Source organism: Denticeps clupeoides, chromosome 18 (genome assembly GCF_900700375.1).
Source record: "Denticeps clupeoides chromosome 18, fDenClu1.1, whole genome shotgun sequence".
Lineage (NCBI taxonomy): Eukaryota > Metazoa > Chordata > Actinopteri > Clupeiformes > Denticipitidae > Denticeps > Denticeps clupeoides.
This window is the reverse complement of record NC_041724.1, coordinates 14240988-14253927: the sequence shown is the minus strand read 5'-3', so window position 1 is coordinate 14253927 and position 12940 is coordinate 14240988. Positions and strand designations below refer to the sequence as shown.

Sequence of the window (12940 nt, the reverse complement as noted above, 5' to 3'; positions counted from 1 at the left end):
AACATGCTTTCAAGTTACCATCGATGAAGTTATCAGTTCTAGTTCATTAGGACCCTCAACTATGAATACAATCTTTTATTCACTCTGTTGTAGATTCTGTACACAAGTTCAACAATAAGAAAGTTACAAGTTAATCTAAATATTCTTTAAAGAGGAAGGTCTTGAGCTGTCGTTTGAAGATACTCAGCGACTGAGCTGTTCTGACCTCGAGGGGAAGTTCATTCCACCACGAGGGGCCAAGACTGAGAAGAGTCTAGATGAATGTCTTCCTTTTACCTTCAGAGATGGAGGGACCAGGCGAGCAGTACTGGAGGCTCAGAGTATACGAGGTGCAGTGCGAGGTGTAATAAGGGCTGTGAGGTAGGATGGTGATGCCCCATGTCTGGCTTTGTAGGCCAGCATCAGTATTTTGAACCTGATGCGTGCAGCTACTGGGAGCCAGTGGAGGGAACGTAGCAGAGGGGTGGTGTGGGAGAATTTGGGAAGGCTCTTGCTATAGGAAAAAATATATATACAGCATAAAATTGCAATATTTTACATGATGAAATCACCAGAGGTAAGAGCCAGCATGCGATTTCATCCTCCAGCCATGTAGATGGCGCTGTACAGCTCAGTACTTTGAATTACTGCAGATTGAAATCATAAACCATGACGAGACGAGCAATTTTCATTATAGCAGCCCGTTCAACCTGTAGAAAAAAAGAGATGGTCTTGGATAAATTTGCATGCAATGTTACACCTCTGTGAAATACTCATCACTACCAGTTTACGAGTTGATTTGAGCAGAATCTCTAGTACATATTATTCATCAAGATTTGTGCCCCTATAGCAGGCTGCTTTGTCAACTCCATGGAGCTACGCTATGTCACCTGAGCTGACAAACACATTACGGGGGTAACAATGCCCAGGTTGTACGAGCAAGTAACTTAAGTTGTTAAAAATAAATCTATGCTCTCTGCAGAAAGAGTGTTGCATGGGAGGAAAGAAATGAGGACCCTGCCATAGTCACAGGCAATGCATCAAACCTGGTGTAAGATGGGACGTCGCAGGGCCATGCCATTTCTGCCCTTTTGTTTTGCATGGAGGTTCAAATGCAGCATTGCTGCATTTGGCGGCCCTCCCCCGAGCCAAAGGTGCGAGGCGCGGGCCATCAGGATCACCTGCTCTCTTTGTCTTCCCCAGAAAGGAGAAACTACAGGTTCTGATTGGTCTGTGACAGCTTCCTGTAATTCAGGTGTATAAAGGATTGTTCACTTGTGGTCAGAGAGTTCTGCTTTCTTTTCTATCGGGAGCTGAGGGAAATTTTCCCATCAGTACACGAGTCCTTCCCATTTTACTTATTTTTCTCATGGCTTTTCTCTATCTTTCTCTATCTTTTCCTCCTGTCTTTCATTTTGGTTTTCTACTGGGGTTAAGAAATTAGAAACTGTTAATCATTTTAACCTCTATTGTGCCACGCCTCTTTCTGCCAGGTAACAAGTTGGAGTGGTTTGAATACAGTGACTTTGTGTGTAGAGAGAGAGTTTTATAACCCTTCTCCTCAGTTTTACACTGGCCACTGCAGTGCAGCTTGCCGATGTGCTACATTTTAAAGTTAGCTTCACAAAGCATGCTAAAATAATTTAATCCATTTTGGAATAAGGCTGTAACATAACAAAATGTGGAAAAAGTGATGCGCTGTGAATATTTTTCAGATGCACTGTTTAGTATCCTGACATACCGCTATGTATGTAAAGTACTGCACATATTGTGATATAACCATATCTTGACTCATGTATTGTGATAGTGTCGTATCATGAGGTATATGCCAACTCCCACCCCTATTACTTACCGATCTTTTCAGCCCAAAAGCCTTACACATATCATGTTATAATATCCAGACAGGATGTGATTCATTAAATTCTTTTCATTATTTGATTTTTTTTCTTTATCAAGAAGCAGCGTTTTTCCGTATAACTTTATCTCTGAGATATCCAGCAGATATTCTGAACTGATCAAGTACCAAATGTAGCTCCATATAAAGCAAAATGTGGCTCCCCTTTTCAAATGAAAAATTCCAGATATTATTATTTTTTTTAAAAACATCTCATGTGTAATAGACTGTTACGTTGTGTACTTGTAGAGATGGACATTAAACAATGATGTGTTCAGCATGCATTACACAAATGAATACAACATAAATATGATTAAAATTCCAAGAGAAGAAGTCTGCAGGTAAAATTTGCCTAATATCAGTTTCCCAAACTCTTATATGAAAAGAGCTCACAAAGGTTATCATTTAAATATCCAATCCGAAGCTGCTCTCAAACTATGTGCTCAAATAAGCATTCTTCATTCTTTCGACAAAAATTTGTTCTAAATGTTTTTGGTGATTCATTTGGAAAACAAAAGACTTCTTTCTTTTTCAGCGACTGACAAAAAGGAACATTTTAAGTACACTGTGTTCTGTTCTGTTTTTTGCAGAAGAGAACACAACCAGGTGCTGCTGGGTAATAGATTTCACTTTTGAGGTCTTCTTCACCAAGTTAGAGCTGACGACATAAAAAAAAAGTTATAATTGTAGCATGTGTTTATAAATATGTGTTCTATTCTTACTTAGAATAGTCAAAGGATTTATGAAACTGCTTTAAAATTGCTTCCCCAACCCGGGAAGTATAGTTGAATAGTTTCAACTAATAATTTAAACTATGGCATATGGTGCCTGTAATGGATTCAAATAATAATAAGAAAAAAGAGCCTTGTGAGAACTTGACTGAAGCAAAAACAAATCTGAGATGAGAAAAAAAAAAAAATGGTGCAGATTCCTTCTTTTTGTTGGCCACGGCATTTAAGAATTAAGAGCCATTATAAGGAGCAAGAGGTTTTCGACGTTGTGGGGTTTAACTGGTGACCATGTGGTTGTGTTTGTTCTGGGCTCTCAGCAGCGGATCCATCAACTCCTGAAGGCTCACTCCGTGCGAAGTCAAACGGCACGCTCGAAAGGCAAATAAAAACTAACTTAATTAAGAAGGAGACGGCATAGAGCCAGCACAAACGTAAGAGCAAGAGAAATAATAATAATAGACGCAGCAGGGACATTGAAGCCACTTAAAGTTGAATGGAAGTTCAAGACATAGGCCCATCGTCTTTACTTAACCAGTTCCTTCATTCTCACATGTCAGATTCTAAAACATCTTTCCATAGAAATGTTTAATTACTGAGTACTAAGACATATATATATATATATAAATATCTCATAAACCTTTTGATTAGCTTTTTTGGTTGAAAACATTTTACACATTTTACAAAACATGACCTTCGACTGACATTCTCGTCCTTCTTTTTTTGAACTTGGTTACCATGGTGATAGCCGCACTACAAGCTCCAGGCTGCATCCTCCAAACAACCGCGTGCGCCGCTATTGGAGAAAGCTGATATTGAATTAATGCATATATATGTTTGTCAGCCACTGATTGTCCAAGTTGCCCCACTTATAAAGATGAGTGAGGTCTGTAATTTTCATCATAGGCACACTTCAGCTGTCAGAGACAGGAATGTGTTTTACGTGTTAGTATGTGCATGCTGTTGGGGGGGTAACACGTTAAGGGAAGGTGGGGGAAGTGTGCAAGGCCGGGCAATGAGAGCGGCCGCATTGTCACTGCCGGGTAAGCCGGGTGTTGGTTGCCTGACTCCGTGTACAGGCTCTGTAAAGCAGCGCTGTTCTTTGAAAGAATGAGTAAAGCATCTTTTTTCCTCCTTATGTGACAGAAGCTTGCCACAATAATATTTCAATTTGAGTCTGCTTTTTGGCCTAGCGTCAACATAGAACTTTTCATTGATGGAATTTTCCATTTAACATAATACTTTGCACAACTTCAATTGAATCAACTAAACATTTTTGGTGCAATGTTTTTACAGTGTAATGCAGTAACTAACAGTATTTTAGTGTCTGTGTCAGAATCTCATGTTACTGATGGGTCAATTCTTCTTGCATTAACTGAAATACAACCCATCTCTGGTCATCAAGACAGCTTGGCACTTTACTGCATCAAAAGAACAAACATTGCAACTGCTTCTGTTAACTCCTGGCTCCCAAATGCATCAAACTGTTCTGATTTTCCATGTCACCTGTCAATCCTGCCAATCATGTGTCCCATCATTACATCTCAGGAAGATGAAGGACCAGTCCGCTGAAGCAGTAGCGACACTGCAGTGATGCCATAAATGAATTCATACCGCTGATTTCTGCACAGCCTACTGACACTACAAGCATCACTACAGGCTTTTAATGCCGTGCCACACCACTGTCAGCCTGTCAGGTGTGAGACACTGTAGTGGAATACACACCTGGGAGGAAGAGACCGAGCTGCCTCTGCTGTAACAAGTCGAGCGTTCGATCACATGGTTTGAAGACCCGTGTTGGGGGGCGCTGAGGGGGGAACCGCAAGTTTTCCAGCCCAGACACAGACCTTTCACAACAAGCTCCCTAATGGAGAATGTGGCAGGAATGCATGCCTGGTTTCATACAGTTTTACATGGCTTAATACTGCAGGAATGGTGAAAACCAGCCACTACATCCTCTAATTGGACAAAGAATTGTGATCTACGGTGGTCCAATAATTCATTCATAATCAATATATCAGACATCTATCAGACAAAAAATTTTCATTACTGTACTTTCAAGTTATTTCTGAAGCATAAGTTTCTTCTTGTAGAGCCTTGGCCGACCTTCCAAAATATCTCTGGCTGTGGTCTACAGTTTCTCCCATTTTTGTCCCAAGGTGACATGCTTCCAGGGGGTCTTTCCTTGCCACAATCACGCTAGGCTGTTTCAGGCTGAATTGTGCCGAGTTGCTGTTAAGTTTTGCAAGGTCATTCATACTTGACATGATGGCTCCACATGGTTTGCACGAACAACGCGATGCAGCACTTGTGAATTATCGACTGCCATCATACGTAAAATGTGCTGAGTAATTCCTTCTTCAGTATATATATATTTTTTTTCTTTTTGCACCCATCATTGAGTGGTCCGGCCCTTCTACAAGAAGAAATGCACACAGTGTAAAACACATAATAGCTCAGAGTGGGGCAGAGCAATTCATTAAATAACTGGCTGGGAGGCCTTTCTGACATCTGAATATGCTCCTTCCTGTCTCTGTTGGGCTTAAATTTTATTCTGCAGCACTTACAGCTTTACTGCATTGTGTGAAGTTTTTAGCACCCGTGCACTGAGGAGGCCTGGGACCCTGAAGTCTGCTGTGCTGCCAGGCCTCGGATTCAGCAGATGATTGCCTGTCTTTTTTATTTCTGTGTGTCTAAGCTATTTCTGGTTTTTCTGTTTTTAGATCTATGGAAAGGAGAATAGGCACAATGTCATGTTATTTCGGTCAGCACTGCAACACTCAAATGGCTAATCAGGAACGCGGCCACTGCGGGGGTCATCAGACTCAACCCAGGCAACAACAGCAACAACAATATCTCTTACCAGCACAGAAAAAGGAGGAATAAATCCATGAAGATGTTAAGTGTGTGATGTGTTGTCATAATTTTTAATTTGTTCAAGTTCAAGGCTGAATTACAGTTCTGAAAGGGTGGCCTTTGTGTATGGTACTTCACTGCCATTTTAGGGGAAAAGAAGTATGTCTTCAGCATGCAGCATCTGATGACATGGGTGAAAGGAGGGGGTCTAAGGTTCAATTTTGCATTTGAAACGGGCAAATGAATCAAAAGGAAAGTGAACCATCAAAAATTCAACTGTAATAATGCACTAGACCAAGACAACAGCCATAAAATTCAGCCATGAAAACACCATGGTCCACATTGAGCAATTAAAAATATTAACCAAAATGCAAATTTATAATTTCAAGCACAGACTATACAGATACAGACTTTCAAAATGCTTTAGTGGTCAATTAATTTGGGTAGATTAGTGCTTAATTGCATTTTGACAAAGATAGGCTGATATATTTGCTGAAGATCATGTTTCATTCCATGATCAATATATGTTTAATCAATGCTTAGAAGTCTGAGATTGTATAATTTTGTTTTATTGTAGTGGGGGAAAATGTATATACATTTTCTAAGTAATTTTATGCCCTGTCTTCTAAATATCGGCCTAAAAAAAAGAAAACAAATAAAATATGTCAAACACCACTCTGTACCAAGCTGCAGCCATTACTGTACAGGCTTCATAGGGTGTTTTCAAGGTGACTGGGTGACAACAGTGGCTGGAGTTGTTCAGGCAACCTTTGCTTTTGTGCTTTTTTAGATAGATGCATTGTGGAGACCCTGGCATGCAGAACACTTCGTTAAATAAAAGGGATGGGCCTTTTTTTTATATTTGAAACACTTGGAATGTACATGTTTAGTAAGCACTTCTCACCTCTTGTGCTGCTCGAAGCATTATCAATATGCACCACACATCACCTTCCCTTGTGACTTCTTGGGTTTATTTATTTTCTTTTTATTCATTTTATTTTTGTCTTATTTTAGGCAAAACCACATTTAAATCATTGTCACAACAGCACAAAACCGCACAAAACTTTACAAGATATCATTATTTTTGGTAGAACTCCTGTTGCATATTTTCATCAGCTATCCAAAACCAATTGATTCGAAATAGCCGTAACAATCCCAGATTAACATTGCTAATAAAACACTGACACACATGACACACAGAGATGAAGATAAAAGCACACTGTCGTGCATTCATGGCGTGTAGTCTAATTAACAGCAGCAGAAAGCACTTGGGTCAGTGTCACACGTCGTGGAGATCAGCGGCGAGCGGTGCTGTGGATCAACTCCCCCACACTTCGCTTGCAGAGTTGTGACGTTTGCTGTTGAACTCTGTGGCCCTCCTGCCAGTTGAAGTGTTTGCTTTCGGAGGGATAACTCGTCAGCGCACAGTAACTTGTCATATCCATTTATTTCTACTCAATGCGCCAACTCAACTGATGCACACACAGAGTTTCTCCATTCAAAAGCCTCATTTAATAAGGCTGCAAACATGTTTTAGTCCTCAGCCTTTGACCCCGCTCCGTTTTTAGTGTAACACCAACCTCACATCTTATTTCCAGCAGAAAGACTCAGGAGCAGAAGTGAAATGGGCTGGAAATAGTCTTCTGGTGTGGACCCTCTTCTGGACCCTCAGGAGGTGTGGCTTTGGATGGTGGGAGCAGTAGGAGGAGTTGGCTAGGTCTCAGCACCTGTTCACAACTGATCAGGAACATACGGTTCTGAGGTTCTAAGCACTGAGTAGAATAAGAATAATATCAATTGAATTGATAACTATCTTGAAGACATATGCAACCTTATAATAGTGTACAAAGTGCTTGTAACCATCACCATTAGTGAACAGGCGCCCGGGGAGCAGTGTGTGGGGACGGTGCTTTGCTCACTGGCTCCTCAGTGGCACCTTAGTGGCTTGGGATTCAAACTGGCAACCTTCTGATTATGGGGCCGCTTCCTTAACTGCTTCCTTAACTGCTAGGCCACCGTTGCCCTAAGTTATTTTAGTGCCACATACAGCCTTGAATAAACAGTTGTTCATTTGTCTACCTCTTGAACAATAGTTTTGTTTCTTGTACTAACTTGTGCAAAATTTATGAAACTTTCTAAACAAAATTGGCTACATTTCTTTTCAGTGATGTAATGCAGCTTGATGCAAATGGTGATTAATAGATATCTAGAACAGCAGTTCCCAAACTGGGGTCTGCAAAGTAAACAGTTCTGGTTCACTAGGACTCAGACCACTCGGTTTTAGTTTTTCCTTGTGTCAGACTATAAGAAAGTTACAAGTTAGTCTAAGTATTCTCCAAAGAGGAAGGTCTTAAACTGCCGTTTGAAAATACTCAGCGACTGTGTCTGTTCTGACCTCGAGGGGAAGTTTATTCCACCACTGAGTGTCCAAGAGAGAGAGAGGAGTCTAGATGAGTGTATCTTCAGAGGTGGAAAGACCAGGTGGGCAGTATTGGAGGGTCAGAGGGTGCGAGGTGCAGTGCGAGGTATAATAATGGCTCTGAGGTGGGATGGTGAAACTCCGTGTTTGGCTTTGTAGGCCGACATCAGTATTTTGAATCTGATGCGGGGAGGAGGGTTGCGCTGATGGATGCCAGTGAAGGGAGTGTAGAAGTGGGGTAGTGTGAGAGAATTTGGGAAGGTTGAAATCCAGTCATGCTGTATTAGTTGTAGAGGCCGGAAGGCATTCAGAGGTAGACCTGCTAGATGGGAGTTACAGTAATCCAGTCGAAAGATTGCGTGTATACGGGAGGGAACTGGGGGTACTGGCTTGTCTTGGACACAGGCAGGGGGGCTTCAGGTAAAACAGGCAAGGAACCACTGATCTGTTTCTAACAGAATATTGTGCAGGCAGGTTATTGGGGAAAAGGAGAAGACTTTAATGATAATCATCATGATTTTCTCATCATATGCCTCCTTCATCTATACAAAGTTTAAAGTGAAGTGATTGTCACATGTGATACACAGCAGCACAGCACATGGTGCACACAGTGAAATTTGTCCTCTGCATTTAACCCATCACCCTGAGTGAGCAGTGGGCAGCCATGACAGGCACCCGGGGAGCAGTGTGTGGGGACGGTGCTTTGCTCAGTGACACCTCAGTGGCACCTTGGCAGATCGGGATTCGAACCGGCAACCTTCTGGTTACAGGGCTGCTTCCTTAACCGCCATGTGACAGTTTAAATGTAAAATAAATGTAAAATACGTGAAAGTGCATTTCTGAATGAACTGAAACAGCATATTATTGTGAAGCTGCAAGAGTGGCCTCACACCACTAGCAATGTGGACTCGAATCCTGTTCCGCACCTTGGGTGTGTGGAGTTTGCATGCCCACACTGTGTTGGAGTGAGTTTTCTTCCAGGTTCTCCGGTTTCCTCCCATTGTTCCCAGACATGCACGTACACTAGGTGAATTGTGACCCTGAGTGAGTCCCCGCCCATTCTCCTGCGATGGAGGCCTGGGATGCATTTTTTATTGGAAATAAACAAAGCAAATCTCAAACAGTTATCCAATGAAAGTAGTCTTTCTGAAACAAGGAGGGCATTCCCCCAAATCGGTCAAACATCCCCCTGCTGAATTCTTAGAACACTCCATTCAGTGTAAGTCAAGCCGAAAACCAGTGAATCTGCACCATAAGACTAATTGCACCTATAAATAACACAAAAATATTGAATTCTGCCAATTTCTGTGGCCACACCAAGCCTGCCAACAGACATGCAACATACTGTATTTTGTGTCCTGCAGAGTTTTTGGTGAACCTCGCAGATGCTGCACTATTTTCTTCAGATCTTTAAATAACACAGTGATACCAGAGCTTCCAGTGCTGACACCCCAGGAAACAGCCGGTAAAAAAATGTGTCCCAGACAGGATGCTATGGCATTAATAGCAGTTCAGGCTTAAAACAGTTAGTCAGCATTCATTAACGGTGCTAGATCACACTTTTTGGTGTTTTTTTTTGTCCTATTTTTGGACATTTCTGTCCTATCCCCACTGCTCTCTGAGGTATTGCAATTCTTACACTACTGTTCAATAGTTTAGGATCAAAAAAGTTTCTAATAATCAGTAAAGCTTTTAAAGTGATTTGGTTTAACAAACACGGCATCAACTAGAACTCAAAACTTTGTCTCTACAGGCCCGCATATTTTCTAATAATTAATAAAACTGGCTTTATTCACACTAGTACAGCATCTAGTGCATCAGCAGGTGGGGGTTTGAATACATCCTTATTTCAAACTTTTGCAATGACTATTTATTTATTTATTTTTTAAATAAATTTTCATTTTTTCTTTCATGGAAAAACAAAGACATTTCTAAATGGCCCTAAACTTTTTTTTTTTTTTTTACGGTAGTGTAGTTTGAGCAGTTCAAGCATGAGCTCTCACCGGCCACTTCATTAGATACACCCACCTCACGCATTTGCTCCCAGATTTTTACTGGTACACGTGAAGGGGTGCAGGCTGCAGCTCTCTCCGCCCACCACACCATTCACCGGCGGTCACTTTCGGACAAAATGACCAATGCTAAATATTGAGTGCTGGACCTTTCTCAACACGACAGCACCAGTGACATGGTGCTTCTGTCAGCTGGTCTAACATCTAGACCTGTTTACACTTCACACTGAGAGCTCTTACAGCCGACCAGGTCAGCTCCAGCAGATATTTGACTAAATGTGTCATCTTCTGTGCAACGTGTTCTGTGGAGGCTGCATGTCTGTATGCAGTCTCTGATACCGCGATAGCAGTGGGTGTGGCTCAAACAGCTGAACTCAGTAATTAGAAGGGGTGTCCATATGGTGCATGTCCCAGAATTATAATTGTCGAGGTGGATGAGTGCTGTCATACACCCACTGTGTGTTAGGTATGTCTCAGAAACCATGCCAAAAATAGCTCTTCCATCACAGAAAATATGTTTTGCAGCCACATCTGTGCACGATTGGACCTTTCAACTAATCTTCAAGGTCATTTATATGAAACCCCATGAATACACTTAATTTAGTGACATACAGTGAACTATGCTAATGGCCTAATTTATTCAATTCAGTTTACTATTCATTAACATGGACCAAAGCTTCCATTTAAGATATAGATGAAACTGACATCAAACATAGCTTCTTGAAGAAAAACAAATCAGTGAATACAGGAAAAGGATAGCCAGTGCCAGAAGAGAAACTGATGTTTGCACTTTGATGCTCTGGTCACCATTCTGATGGGAATATCCATGGGTCTGCATGCATGCACCTTTGACTCCTACCTAATATAACTGCTGCTGTGCAAGGACACCCCTGCATAAGTAACCGAATTCTTCGAAGATGGTTTACCACTATTCAGGTGAAGGGACCACTGTAGGTTATGAAACTCTAACTTACTTATTTCTACATGTATTTCATTTCATGCTATTACATATTTTCATATTGATATCATCCCATCATACTGTGATTTTTTTCAGGCTGTTAAGTTAATTTGGTATTGTTGCACTATTATATTACATATTCTATGTTAATGAGTCTTGTCTGTAGTGATGACACTCAAGTAAGAATTGCATTGTGCTTTGTACATATAATAATAAACTTGAACTTTATTAAATGTTCAGGTCACAGTTGCCACAGCTAATAATGTATTGGTAGCAAACACCCAGGACACCACTTTTAAAGGTGTTCTAGCAACATAAAAGGAAACCTACACAATATTATGTATCATGCATTCTGATTTTAATGATTGGGCTGAAGCCACTAATTTAATATAGAAAGAAAAATGAATGAGAAATTTATGAAAAAATTGATAGGAAAGAAAACAAAGTCTCACATCAGTCCCATCAAGAACCACGACCAGACATCTTGGAACAGTCCATGTGATATAAAAGGACCGAATTGCATCCAAAGAGACTGCAATGCTGCTGCATGTCTCGATACATTTTTTCAAATTATTAGTTCAGCAAAATATATATTGTATAACTAATACATTTGCCATGACTATAATATATGTGTGTAGGCATACGTTTATGCATGCAATATTGCAATTAATTTCACTCTGAGATCAGCAATTTCAATGCATTACATAAATTGATGGTTTCGTCACTTTTGATCTCTTTTGTAGACTTACAGAAACTTTCACTTCCGTTTCTTTTAACTCCAAGTTCAAAGTCAGGCCTTTATTTGAACCATCAATCAATCTGTATGCTCATAATGAGATCTCAAAATAATATTACAGATTACGTTAGATTGCATTAGGCATTATTAAATTGTGCTTTGGTCATGCATATCAGACATCAAGATCTTATTTGCGGAATATATATTTGTACAGCTGCAAAGAAACTTTTTATAAAGCAGTTTCTCCAGGGGGGTTATATATATAAAAAAAATGCACCAGCCCACACCACTACCTTCTCCAAGGGAAGTCTGGTGTCCACTTCCTGACTCTCCATTGTCCTCAAATCAATTACTTGAATTTGTGGTCGGGTTTGACATGGGGTGCTGCTGTCCCATGGGATTAGATGTCAGGCCGGTGTAGCCAGTGGTCATGCAGCTGTGATCAGCGCGCCGCTGCAGTCACTCGCTTTGCGAGAGACCGTCTAAAGGTTTGTCCAATCAAAAGCCCCCCCTCTTTGGTGTTGCCCTTATTTTTAATCTGTCACAGAAACGTCATGTTGTATCTGCAGCCACGCCCGGCCACTGTTGTCCCCTGCAGCAAAATGATTACAGTAGGATGGCCTCTCCTGATAGGCGGAACTGCATCCACAGCCTCTGCAGGAGCGAGTCGCTTGGATTCCTCCGGTCCTGTTTACTCATAAAGATGCAGGGTGAAGTCATTTAATTCATTTCCTGTACAGGAAAATACTGTAAACCAGTTCATATAAGGTAGAAAAAGAAGGAGAAAGTCTGTTGCACTTTTACAAAGGCTGGAATAATGGACAGGGGTGGAACTTTCAAAAAAAAAAAAAAAAAAACCAAGGACGTATGAAGTCAATACTTTTATAGTTAACTTCACGTTAAGATCCGGTTGCCCTTCATTCCAGGAAACCAATAATTAAACTGTCCACATCAGAGATGTTCTGATGAAGGGCTGACTTGGTGATCGATTCGTGGAAATAAATAAATGGAGCAGAGTTATTAATGCTGCCCATGCACACTCTAAATATGAAACTCATTAAAATAGTTTAATCAACATGCCAGGATCAGATGAAACAATTTTTTGCCCATCTAAATAATCGTCATGTGAGATTGAGCAATAATGGAGCCATCAATTTGAGATTCATAGTTCAAAAGTTTGACCCTGACTTTTTGGCCATCTATGGACACTCCATAGGACATTGTGGGTTTTCACTTTTAATGATGTCATTTGCAGGTCATTCGTCGGCCGTGACAAAATTGAGTAAAAGTTTGGGCTGAAATAATGCAGCCTGATCCCCAGCATTACTCACAGGTTTGCTTTTTACTCCACAAAGGCC

The 12940-nt window shown here is 40.8% G+C and overlaps 1 long non-coding RNA gene across 1 annotated transcript; it reads right to left on the bottom strand.

The window, feature by feature from the left end:
- Positions 1–6430: 6430 nt before the first annotated feature.
- LOC114768386 (uncharacterized) lies at positions 6431–12055 on the bottom strand. The gene is made up of 3 exons (XR_003743044.1): positions 11876–12055; positions 8803–8953; positions 6431–7194 (listed from the first exon to the last, which is right to left on the bottom strand). It is a non-coding gene; the product is annotated as an uncharacterized LOC114768386 (long non-coding RNA).
- Positions 12056–12940: the final 885 nt, after the last annotated feature.